This window comes from Aegilops tauschii, chromosome 4 (assembly GCF_002575655.3).
Source record: "Aegilops tauschii subsp. strangulata cultivar AL8/78 chromosome 4, Aet v6.0, whole genome shotgun sequence".
NCBI classification, from domain to species: domain Eukaryota; kingdom Viridiplantae; phylum Streptophyta; class Magnoliopsida; order Poales; family Poaceae; genus Aegilops; species Aegilops tauschii.
Genome location: NC_053038.3, coordinates 71,106,935 through 71,120,115, shown reverse-complemented (window position 1 = coordinate 71,120,115; position 13,181 = coordinate 71,106,935). Strand labels below are relative to the sequence as shown.

Sequence of the window (13,181 nt, the reverse complement as noted above, 5' to 3'; positions counted from 1 at the left end):
ATCACAAATAGTTTATCTGAGTGAACCGTGTGCTGTACATCGCACACACCTTCATCTGGCTGCCCATTTATTTTGTTCCTCCTCATCGCAAACAGTTAATTGAGCTAAACCGTATGCCCAGCATTGCACACGCAACTAAAATTTGAACCGTGTTTGATGCATCCTCCATCGAAAATGTTTTGCACCTTTTTTGACGGTTATTTTACACCACCGTTTGCGATTACGGCATTGCACACAGTTTCGTCGAAGGGTCTCTGATCGTAGTGTCGCGTTAGCAGCATCCTGCAGTAGTGGCTGGCGTGCACACGCGTACACGGATGTGCCCGAGCCGCGGCCACGCGTCCACGGCCACGGCCTCGATGCCACGCCTATTTAAGGCCTCCCCCGAGCCATTCGACCTCACCAGCCTCCTCACCGATCTCCTCTATGCCTCCCCAACCACTCGCCTGAGCTACTGGAGCTCTCCTTGACCCCCATGGCCGTAGTGCCTCTCGCCGGAGCCCAACTAAATTTGCGGCAGCCAGGCTCTCTCCCCTCCTCCTCTCCCCACCAGTAGATCCACCGAAGCATGCTGAGCCTCCCCACCCATTCGCCTCATCCCCTGAGCGGTCGTAGCCCCGTGCTCAACTCCGGACGGAACCGCCGTCCGCCCCGGCCAAGACTGCACTCTCTCTGATGCCCCTTGGCGTGCGTGAAGGGTCCAGGCAGGAGCACCTCATCTTCCCAAGCTCGTCCGTGTGCGGAGCGTCGCCGGGGGTGGACCAGATCGCCGGGACGGCCGCCCGCATCGTGCGCCTCTGCTCTGCCTCGCGGACGAGCGCGAGGTTGAAGGCGACGACCGGCCGGGCGGGCCCCACCAGCACGTGGGACCCTCTCGTCAGCCACCCAACGTTGACTCCGTCCTGCCCATGTGGATAAGTGGCAGACCCCACCTGTAAGTTCCCCGTGTTGACCCAGTGGCCCCGCTGGCCGTTTTTAGTGAAGGCGTATTTTTGGTAAAACGCTTTCCTTTTAAGAAAACACATTCTGTTTCTCCTTCGGCTTAAAATACGTTTTCACTTTCTGAAGATGTAATCTGAGAAATGCGCTTTCTGATTTTCCAGCCAAGGGCCTGTTTGTAGAGTTATTTTTACAGATTGGTCCCTGAACTTCGCCGGGCTATAACTTTTTGCTCGAGACTCCGATTGAGGTGAATCCAACGCCCACATCTTCGTCTCTTCGAGCCCGAACTTTTGATATCATTTTCACTATGGTTTGACATAATGGAAATGACCATTTTGCCCTTGCCCGTAAATAGCCCCTCCGAGAGAGAACTGTTTCCGGCGAATCTTTCCGCGATCGTTCCGCACTCCTCCCCGGTGCATTCTTCATCCCCAGGCATGCCACAAGACCCACTTGCATGATGGCCATGCAGTAGCCATGGTTTTCAACTTGAATATTTAATAAATGTCTGCTTGTTTTAATTCGGTTATCGTTGGTTCGGTGATGCTTATGGATTTGTGTTCACTTTCATGCTATGTTTTTATGCACATGGTTATCATGTATTCTTGCTTGTATTATTCTCGTATGACATGTTTGGTAGTAGTACATGTTGGTGTTGGTCATGTTCTTCGGTGCATGACTATTGCCTGCTACCAAGTACAGTGAATATGCATGTTCCTTTGCATCTACCTGGTTACATGATTACTTGGTAGTGTTATCGTTATATTCTGGCATAGTATTTATTTCTGATGCTAGTGGTTATGCTATGCTTATCTGTAGTGTTATACTTGTGTTATTCATACTCGTCAGTATGCCATGCTCAGTTGGATATGATTGATCGTTGTTCATATGCTTGATGATTATGTTGTACATCCATGCTCATGTTGATATCATGCGTGACAATTGCATCATGTTATTTTATCATGGCTCAGTATAGTGCATTCAAGTTTAACCGGATTAAATTGAACTTGAACAACTGTTCGCTGAGTCATGGTGCCACTATATCGAGCTGACCAGTGCAATCACATTTGCCTTTATGGGGAGGTCCTAACTAGGTCTATTGTCATGCCTCTCGTTGGTGCCTCCCACGAGGGAAGGCTATGCGCGGGCGCTACCTTGGCCGGGTAGGACAGCATAAGCCGTGTGTGCCCGAGTTGTTTTGCGCGCTTTTGTCCCCGTTTGGGACCGTTTATGTTTTGCCACGACGGTGGCCGTTGATGCCTTTGGTAGGCACGGGGCCACCCATGACTTAGCCCAAAGGGGAGTTGGTCGGAGTGGCCGGAGAGTGTCATGGCAGTAGGACGGTTTTGTCGGAACGCCGTTGGTCCACCCGAATGGAGTGCGAGGCCATGGGTTCCGTGGTGTGGGTATAGTGCGCTACCTCTGCAAAGTGTGTATTAAATCTATCGGTAGTCGCGCCCACGGATAAGGGCCCAATTCGTAGTTGGTCACACTGTGGGTCGACAGTAATAATAATAATGTGCTTAATAACAACCCTGGTTCGATGATGAGAAAGAAGTTGATTGTGACCGTGAGATGATCACCGTGGTATCGAGGATACCGAGTTGATGGATATTTGTGGTATTATGTGAGAGTCAATGGTAAAGATCAAGCTCCTTGTGGTCATGTAATGCTTACTATGGTATTGTTAATACCAAGCTTGATTGGATCCTGAGATGATCGTGTGATGTCCGTGATGGTTACGAGGTAAACCGAACAAAGTAAGTTGGTGCATGATAACGTCATCATGTTGCATGATAGTGTCATCTTGTTTATATGTTATGCCATGCTCGTATTGTTCTAGCTGTATCATGTTATTCATACCATGTTGTTCCGATAGTATCATGTTAATCCTTGTTAACCTGTAATTGCCATGCTGTTGTCTGTCTTGATTGCTTTGGTTGTTGTGAGCTTGCAAGTACATTCAATGTACCGACCTAGCGTGTCATGCCAGTTTGCAGGTCATGCCGGATTTGATTGCTTGTTTACCGTGGAGTCCGTGTTTGCGAGCTAGGATAAGCGTTCCAGCCAGAGTCCCTGCGGAGTGGAGTTCATCACCGTCGTCGCTGTTCTGCCGCCAGTAGGTATTCCGCTACTTCGTGTTGTTCTGCTACTTGCATGGAGCAACCGTGGCAGGTGTAGTGTCGCTGTGCCGATGTAATACCTTTGTACCATATAGATTGAAATACGGAGCTAATTTGTTCTATGCTAAGCAGTGTCGTATTCCAGAAGACTTCTCCTCGATCTCTGGGCTGGAATACGGGGTGTTCGGGTTTCTCTGAGCCGGGGCGCCACAAAGTCATGATGCACCCAACATTAGCTACACACAATGCATAAGCATGACAATAGTGCTCTCAGGTTCTGGCTCTTATTTTAGAAGGTGATGACACAACATAAAAGTAAATAGATAGTCCCTTCGCAGAGGGAAGTAGTGATTTGCAGAGGTGCCAGAGCTCAAGTTTTTAAACAGAGGTAAATTATATTTTGAGACATGCACCCTTCTCATTTACTTCATGACTATCAGTTATCAATATCTTCCATGCTAAGCACGCTAGTGGCAGTTCCCAAGTGATAAAAGTAAAGGTTTACTCCCCCTCCACCATCAATCACACTCCACGGCTTGTCCGAAACAATGGGTGCCATTCATACCAACAACAGTCCCGGGGGAGTTTTGTTTAATTATTTGCATTTTGAGTTCGGGACTGGGAATCCCTATTACCGCCCTTTTCTCATGCCATGGTGAGTGAATAAACACTCAACCTAAGAATAACCCGCTTACCATGGAAGATACCGACCACCTCCTGTCGTTCCATGAACGATCCAGGCACACAAAAGGATATTTATTTGAAGTTTTTAGAGGTGGCACATGCAAATTTACTTAGGATGGCAGGGTAGTACCGCATATAGGTAGGTATGGTGGACTCATCTGGAATAACTTGGGTTTAAGGTTTTTGATGTACAAGCAGAATTCCCACTTAGTATAGGCGAAGGCTAGCAAATAGGTTGAGAAGCGGCCAGCTAGAGAGCAACAACGGTCATGAACATGCATTATGCATAAGTAACATTGGACACTAGCATGAGTAGGATATGAACACCATGAACATAAATGTCATAGAGGCTATGTTGGTTTTGATTCAACTACATGCATGAACATGTGCCAAGTCAAGCCACTCGAACATTTAGAGGAGGGTACCATATCATCATACTACATCACAATCATTTTAACACAATGTTGATATCCAAGATGAATCATTATCCACTCCTAGCTACTTATGCATGGCATGAGAAACCATAATCTCTAATTGTCATTGCAAACATGTTTAATCATAATGGGCTGAATCATGGATACTATGTTAAACATATTTACACAAATAGAACAAGTCGAGTTCATACCCGTTTCTCTCTGCCACGGCCAGTTCATCAAATATCGTCATTATTGCCTTTCACTTGCATGACCGAACGATATGAAGATAATAATAGTGCAAGAGTGCCGTGGACTAAGCTAGAATCTGCAAACATTTTATTCAACATGAGAAGACAAGGTAATATGGTCTCTTTATTAGATCAACAATTATTCATATGAGAGCCACTCAACATTTTCATCATGGACTTCTCCTTGGTACGACTTGAATAAAAAGAAAAGAAATTCAAAGAAACACACTGAAATATTTTTGGAGTTTTTCGTTTTCTTGAACAAGCAAATAAAAGGGAAAAGCAAAAACGAGAAAACTATTTACATGGGAAAGCTCCCAATAAGCAAAAGAAGAACAAGGAAATCTTTTTGGGTTTTCTTTTTAGTAACACAACTTAAGCATGCATAGAAAGTAAACTAACTACAACTAATTTTTTTGGGTTTTCTAAGGTTTTTCAAACACACAAGAAGAAAGCAAGAAATAAATTTAGCATGGATGATATAATGAAAAAGTGTGGACACCGACAACTGGAATGAGATGTGTAAACATGAATGTAATGTCGGTGAGAAACACGTACTCCCCCAAGCTTAGGCTTTTGGCCTAACTTGGTAAGTAGTCAGTAGCCAGGATAGTAGTCGGGGTGCTGAGGAGCGGGCATCCATGCATCCCACTGCTGAGGCTCCTCCTCTTCTGCAGCCTGGTCGTTCCGGTAGGCGATGATATCTGTAGGCATAATCCTATATCCGCCCCTGGCAACAGGATTAAACAAAGCAGGTGCAAGCAATGGAATAATATCACGAGTGCTCACACTGAAAACCAGGTTATAAGGAATAGGAATGTCAGGGTAATCTCGTGCAATAAAATGGTGGTGTTCCATGGCTGCGCGATCTAGGTATACCTTGGTCAAAGGGTAATCATGAGGGCGTATCTCAACATTAAAGCGAGCCGCCAAGCAAGTAGCGAAAATACCACCATGTATTTTACCCATGGACTTATTAACGTGGAGTCGACGTGCCACAATAGCTCCTAAGCTATAAGTGTTGTCGCCCTCTAGTGCATGACGTAAAACAGGAAGGTCTATTGAACTGAGTGCACCCACCTTCTCTCTAGCTAGCAAGCATTTTGCAATGAAAAGAGCAAAGTAATGAACAGCGGGAAAATGCAAGCCAGCGGCAGTGATACCCGACACCCCTCTCTCATCTCCCACTATCAAGGTACAATAAAAGGCCTCAAACTCTGCTGGCCTAGGCTCTACTAAACCACCATCAGCAGGAAGCAAGCATATTTCACAAAACTCAGTAAGCGGTATCAGATGGAAATCGGAATATAAACTAAACTGCACCTCAGGAGGATTATTTCTAGGAATGAAATTAAAACTTTGAACAAAGATATTTGTGAAGAGATGATACTATTCACATTCAGCTGCGATGAAGTTGGTGAGGCCGGCATTAGCAACATATTGTGTAAACTCTTTAAGGATTCCAGTCTCTTCCATGAACGAGGTATGCGGCCACTCGCACGGCCGTACTTCCGCCAACCTCTGGGTATGGAGATCATTGTCAGATGACTCCCCAATAACTCCCTTGGAGTTCTTCTTGGAAGCAAACTTCCTAAAGATATTCATGGTTTTCCTATGAACAAAAATTCTGAAATTTTTAGTCCACAAATTTTCCTCAACAAAACTTCACAAAATTGATAGCAACTACTCATAGGGATGCATAGAGGCCATGGCAAGCATTCAAACTACTTAGAACTCTAAGAATTCAACATGCAAGCTCATCTACAGCAGCACCAAGAGTAGCTAATTATTCAAAATATAAACCACTAAAACAAAAACTAATTGGACAAACGGTGGAGTCACATACCAAGCAACAATCCCGCGAAACAGTTTCGGAAACGGAGCTTCGAGCAAAGAGATCGAAATCCGCGGGTTTGAGAGCAAGAACACGAGAGAGAGAGAGAGAGAGAGAGCAATGGAGAATTTTTTCTGGAGGTAGGTGATGTTGTGGTGTAAAGAGATAAGTGAGGGGGCCCACGTGGGGACCACAACCCACCAGGGCGCGCCTGGGGGTCCTGGCACGCCCAGGTGGGTTGTGCCCACCTGGTGCACCTCCCTCTGATGTTATTTTCACCAAAAATTCTTAAATATTCAGGAAAATTCGTATTAAATTTTCAGAGCATTCTGAGAACTTTTATTTTTTGGTCATTTTTTATTGCACGGGAAATTTAGAAAATAGACAAAACATGACATTTTATTTTATTTAACTAATAAAACAGAAAACAAAAGGTATGGACAGAAGGTAGTGCTTACTATATTCATCAACTTCATACCTCCCAAAAATGATCCATTAATAAGGTTGATCAAGTCTTATTAACAACCACGTTCGATTAGCACGAAACCGAAGAACTTTCATAAATCACTAAGTTACCTCAACAGGGATGTGAATATCCCCAACAATAAGCATTTCATATTTCTTTTTGATAGTAGGTAGAGGTAGTTGAAAACTTCCAATAGTGATTGTCGGAGATTTTTCAATAACATTAATACCATTCACTTGGAATTGTTTCTTAGGAAAGTGCACCGTATGCTCATTACCATTGATATGAAAAGTGACCTTGCTTTTATTGCAATCAATAACAGCCCCTGCAGTATTCAAGAAGGGTCTACCAAGGATAATCGACATGTTGTCGTCCTCGGGCATCTCAAGTATAACAAAGTCAGTTAAAATAGTAACATTAGCAACAACAACGGGCACATCCTCACAAATACCGATAGGTATGGCAGTTGATTTGTCAGCCATTTGCAAAGATATTTCAGTAGGCGTGAGTTTATTCAAATCAAGTCTTTTATATAAAGAGAAAGGTATAACACTAACACCAGCTCCTAAATCACACAAAGCAGTTTTCACATAGTTTCTTTTGATGGAGCAAGGTATAGTTGGTATTCCCGGATCTCCAAGTTTTTTAGGTACTCCATCTTTAAAAGTATAATTAGCAAGCATAGTGGAGATTTCAGCTTCCGGTATTTTCCTCTTATTGTTGATGAGGTCTTTCATGTACTTTGCATAAGGAGGCATTTTAAGGATACCAGTCAAGCGAGTACGCAAAAAGACTGGCCTTAGCATTTTAGCAAAGCGTTTAAATTCTTCACCATCTTTCTTTTTAGTTCACTTGGGTGGAAAAGGCATAGGTTTTTGAACCCACGGTTCTCTTTCTTTACCGTGTTTTCTAGCAATAAAGTCTCTTTTGTCATATCGTGCATTCTTAGGTTGTGGGTTATCAAGATCAACAGCTGGTTCTATTTCAACATCATTATCTGGTTCTTTTTCATTGTTTTGTTGAGTATTTTCATGAACATCAGCATTATCTTTTTCATTACCAGACTGAGTTTCAGCATCAGAGATAGAAATTTCATTATCATTATTAGGAGGTTTTTCTACTTCAGTTTCACTAGAGGCATGCAAAGTCCTATCATTTTTATTTTTCTTCTTCTTTTTAGAAGGACTAGGTGCAGTGGTGTTATTCCTTTGTGAATCCTGTACAATTCTTTTGGGGTGTCCCTCAGGATAAAGTGGTTCCTGAGTCATTTTACCTCCTCTAGTTGCAACTCTAACAGCAAAGTCATGTATATTATTTTTCATTTCATCAATCAATTCTCTTTGAGATTTAGCAACTTGTTCTAACTGGGTTTGAACCATAGAAGCATGTTTTCCAACACCTCTAGCATCATTTGAGATTCTAAATAACAAGTCACTCAAGCGAGCAATCATATCAGAATTATATTTCAATTGTTTCATAACATTTGCATTGAAGTGATCTTGTTTTCTAATGTAGTTTTCAAACTCATGAAGGCGTTGACTAGGGTGCATATTGTGAGGATTATCATTATCATTGAATTTCATTAGAGAATTTACCTCTACCACCTTGGGTGGTGGTGGTGTATTAAGCCCATGTATTTCTTCAATAGGAGGTAAATTTTTAACATCCTCAACTTTAATACCTTTTTCCTTTATAGATTTCTTTGCCTCTTGCATATCTTCAGGCTGAGATATAATATACCCCTCTTCTTCGGAGTGGGTTTAGGCGGTGGTTCAGGAAGAGTCCAATCATCATAATTTCTCAATATGTTATTCAATAATTCTTCAGCTTGACCAATAGTTCGTTCCCTGAAAACACAACCAGCTGAACTATCTAGGAAATCCCTAGAAGCATCGGTTAGTCCATTATAGAAGATATCAAGTATTTCATTTTTCTTAAGAGGATGATCAGGCGAGTCTTCTCATCATGAGTAAAAAGGGTGACTATGTCATTCAACTTAGTAAGATGTGCCACAACAGTTTCAGTTTGATAACCATGGAAAGGATCAGATTCAACCAAAGTAATTAACTCTGGGTCGATAGAGAATTGATAATCCTAATCATCAATAAAGATAGGTGAGGTAGCAAACTTAGGATCGTATTGCATTCTAGCATTTAGAGATTTTTCTTTATACTTGCATAATAATTTCTCTAGATCATCTCTATCCTTACAAGCAAGAATATATCTAGTTGTCTCCTCATTCATAACATAACCTTCCGGTACCTTAGGCAATTCATATCTAGGAAGGCTAGTTCTAGCAGGTATTTTAGGAGTTTCAGTTTCAAGCTCATCATCAGATTCAACAACATCATGTTGTATTACTCTAGCAATTTGTTCATCAAGAAATTCACCAAGTGGCACATCATCATCATCAAGCAAGGTACTAGCATCATCATAAGCATCATTCATAGTAGAAGTAGCATCATCAATAACTTGCAACATATCAGAATTAATAGCATGTGGTGGTGTTGCAAGTTCACTTATAACAGAAGGTGAATCTAAAGCAGAACTGGATGGCAGTTCCTTACCTCCCCTCGTCTTAGAGGGATAAATCTTAGTCTTAGCATCCTTCAGATTCTTCATAGTGATAAATTGATAATAATCCCAAGTGACTCAACAAATATAGCTATGCTCCCCAGCAACGGCGCCAGAAAAAGGTCTTGATAACCCACAAGTATATGGGATCGCAACAGTTTCTGAGGGTAGAGTATTCAACCCAAATTTATAGATTCGACACAAGGGGAGCCAAAGAATATTTGCAAGTATTAGCAGCTGAGTTGTCAATTCAACCACTCCTGGAGATTAATTATCCGCAGCAACGTGATCAGTAGCAAAGTAATATGATAGTTTTGATAATAGTAGCAGCAGCAATGGTAACGGTAACAGTGATAGCAGCAATTTTGTAGCAAGTGCAACACTAACGATAGCAGTAGTAACTTAGCAAGAACAATATAAGATAAATTCGTAGGCATTGGATCGGTAATTTGTTGGATGATATTCATCATGTGACAGTCGTAACCTAGGGCGATACGGCACTAGCTCTAGTTCATAAATATAATGTAGGCATGTATTCCGCAAATAGTCATATGTGCTTATGGAAAGAACTTGCATGACATCTTTTGTCCTACCCCCCCCCCCCCCCGTGGCAGCGGGGTCCATATTGGAAACTAAGGGATATTAAGGCCTCCTTTTAATAGAGAACCAGAACAAAGCATTAACACACGGTGAATACATGAACTCCTCAAACTACGGTCATCACCGGGAGTGGTCCCGACTATTGTCACTCCGGGGTTGCCGGATCATAACACGTAGTAGGTGACTATAACTTGCAAGATCGGATCTAGAACATGGATATAATGGTGATAACATAAACGGTTCAGATCTGAATTCATGGCACCCGGGCCCAAAGTGACAAGCATTAAGCATGGCAAAGTCATAGCAACATCAATCTCACAACATAGTGGATACTAGGGATCAAGCCCTAACAAAACTAACTAGATTACATGATGAATCTCATCCAACTCCTCACCGACCAGCGAGCCTACGAAGGAATTACTCACTCCAGGTGGGGAGCATCATGGAATTGGCGATGGATAAGGGTTGGTGATGACGAAGAACGAAGACCCCCCCTCTCCGGAGCCCTAAACGGACTCCGGATCTGGCCTCCTGATGAAGAACAGGAGGTGACAGCGGCTCCATCTCGTGGATCGCGATAATTCTTTCTCCCTGATTTTTTTTGGAAAAATATGATTTATAGCGTCGATTTCTGGGTCTGCGGGGCCACCAGGTGGGGACAACCCACCTGGGCGTGCCTGGGAGGGCAGGCGCACCATGGTGGGTTGTGCCCACCCAGGTGCCCCCCCTCCGGTGGCTCTTGGCTCCAGAAATTCTCTTTATTGATATAAAAATTCCTCGCAAATATTCGTTCCATTCTATGAACTTTTATTTCTGCACAAAAACAACACCATAGTAATTCTGCTGAAAACAGAGTCAGTCCAGGGTTAGTTTCATTCAAATCATGCAAATTAGAGTCCAAAACAAGAGGAAAAGCGTTAGGAAAAGTAGATACGTTGGAGACATATCACTACGCAGCGTCGTCTGGCCGGGGAAGTTCAAGCCCGACCTGCCTCCATGCTACGACGGCACCCCTGACCCTGCTGAGTTCCTGCAGCTCTACGAGCCGAGCATCAAGGCAGCCAACGGCGACAAGAAGATTATGGCGGACTAGTTTCCGATGGCCCTCAAGGATGGCGCATGCTCGTGGCTCCTGAACTTTCCCGTGGGATCGATCTCCTCTTGGGATGAAATGCGAGAGCGCTTCATCGCCAACTTCCAGGGCACCCGCGATCAGCCACCGGCTGCGGGTGACCTATGGCGCATCAAGCAGCAGCCAGGGGAGACCTTGCAGAAGTACATCCAGCACTTCAACAGTGTTCGCCTCAAGATCCCCACGGTATCAGAGGCCATCATCTCGGCATTCACTGATGGCGTCCACGATGTCAAGATGAAGGAGGAACTCGCCATACACGAGGACCTATGCATGGCTTTGGAGATGTTCAACATGGCAACCAAGTGTGCGAGAGCTGAGGAGGGTCGCCTCTCCCTCCTGGAGCTCCCGGGGGCTGACCCAGAAGACAAGAAGGCCAAAGCCAAGGACGTGAAGTGCAAGGGACCGGAAGTACTCGCGGCTGAACCGGAGATGAAGCGCGGCTGCGATCACCCGGAGTCATCCAAGGGCAGCCGCCTGTTCTGCGTCTTCCACAACGTGCACAACCACAACACCAACGACTGCCGGGATCTCAGGGTCATCCACGACTGGTGCCTCGGTCGTCGCCCCAAGCGCAACGATCGAGGCTACGGCCGCGGAGGAGGCCGAAGTGGAGGACGCTGGGACGGCCGCGATCCCCACCAAGAGTGGCGCGATCAGCCTCGTGAGGAACGCTGGCATGGCCAGCCTCGCAAGGGCCCCTAGAGGGACCAGCCTCGTGAGGACCGTCCCCAGGGCAACGCTGGCCTCCCTCTGCTGCCACCACCACCAAGAAAGAAAGAGGACCACCACCAGGACGAGGGGGCTGGGGGCTTCCATGAGCCTCGTGCCATCGCGTGCATCCTGGGAGGCGCTCAGGCCCCTGCCTCTCATCGCATCTTCAAGTAGTTTGCCCGTGAGGTGAACGCGGCCCTCCCCAAGCTCGAGGCTACGCGTCCGCTCGGGTGGTCCAAGTGCACCATCACCTTTAGCTCGTCCGACCAGCTCAAGTGCGCGGCAATTGTCGGCGCTCTCCCAATGCTCTGCTCGCCAACCATCAGCAACGTCCTTGTCACCAAGACTCTCATCGATGGCGGTGCGGGGCTCAACGTTCTTTCCATCGAGACATTCGACCGACTCTAGGTGCCCTATGACCAGCTGCAACCCACCAAGCCTTCCTCCGGAGTGACCAACGGCTCCACCACCCTGGGCAGATACGCCTCCCTGTCACCTTCGGCACCCGCGACAACTATCGCACTGAGCTTATCGACTTCGACGTCGCCCACATTCGCCTTCCATACAATGCCATCCTTGGGTATTCGGCGCTGGCCAAGTTCATGGCAGTGACTCATCATGGTTACAATGTCCTCAAGATGCCAGGGAGCTGCGGCGTCATCACGGTCGCCTGCGAGGAGAAGGACGCGGTGTGCTCTCTCGAGGGCGCCTACCAGGCTACGGTAGTCGAGAACCCAGACGACGAAGGCACCATCTATCCTCCTGAGGCTGTCCTCAACAAGAAGAAGAAGCAGCTGCTCCGCCAAGGACCTCAGGAGAGTGGGGTGTCCAGTGGCACCACCTCAAGACCTACCCCCATGGACGGGGCACCTCCCTCTCTCGTATAGGAAGGTGCGCCCGGCGCCCCACTCAAGCTGGGCTCGGGGGCTCTCCTCTGGAGGACCTCTAACCTAGCCAACGTCACGAGGGAGGCGCTCGGGCACCACGTGGAGGCGTGCTTCAGCGCGTGCTTCCGCCAGGAGGGCACAAGGCATGGGGTGTCAGGTGCTCAGGAGTTCATCACCAAGGCAATCCGAGGAGCTTCAAGAGGCGAGAGCTATACGCGGCGACCGCCGCCCACCACCCGGCGCGGTTCCTTGTCCAGGCGAGGATAGCGAGCTATGCGTCTGCGTCAATATCCCAGGGCTGAATAGGGCCGCATCTCAGGAGCGCTTCTGGCCATCACGCGCTAGCCTGTGCGAGGGCCCACCGCACATCCACGTTCACATGCCCTTTGGCTTGCTAAACAGGGCTATCGTGCTTCTGCGCCACATGCGGGGCGTCCTGGCGGCTCAAGAGGCCAGGCACCAGGCGATCCTGTCAAAGATGGTGATGGATCCTCGCGAGCCCCCTGGGCCCTCAGAGCCTCCCGAGGTTCAGGGCCAGGGTGGCTCATGAGGAGCAACTTC

General features: G+C 46.3%; 1 long non-coding RNA gene across 1 annotated transcript; it reads left to right on the top strand.

Moving 5' to 3' along the window:
* Positions 1 to 302: 302 nt before the first annotated feature.
* On the top strand, positions 303 to 1,682 carry LOC141021472 (uncharacterized). The gene is made up of 3 exons (XR_012182778.1): positions 303 to 934; positions 1,104 to 1,189; positions 1,298 to 1,682. It is a non-coding gene; the product is annotated as an uncharacterized lncRNA (long non-coding RNA).
* Positions 1,683 to 13,181: the final 11,499 nt, after the last annotated feature.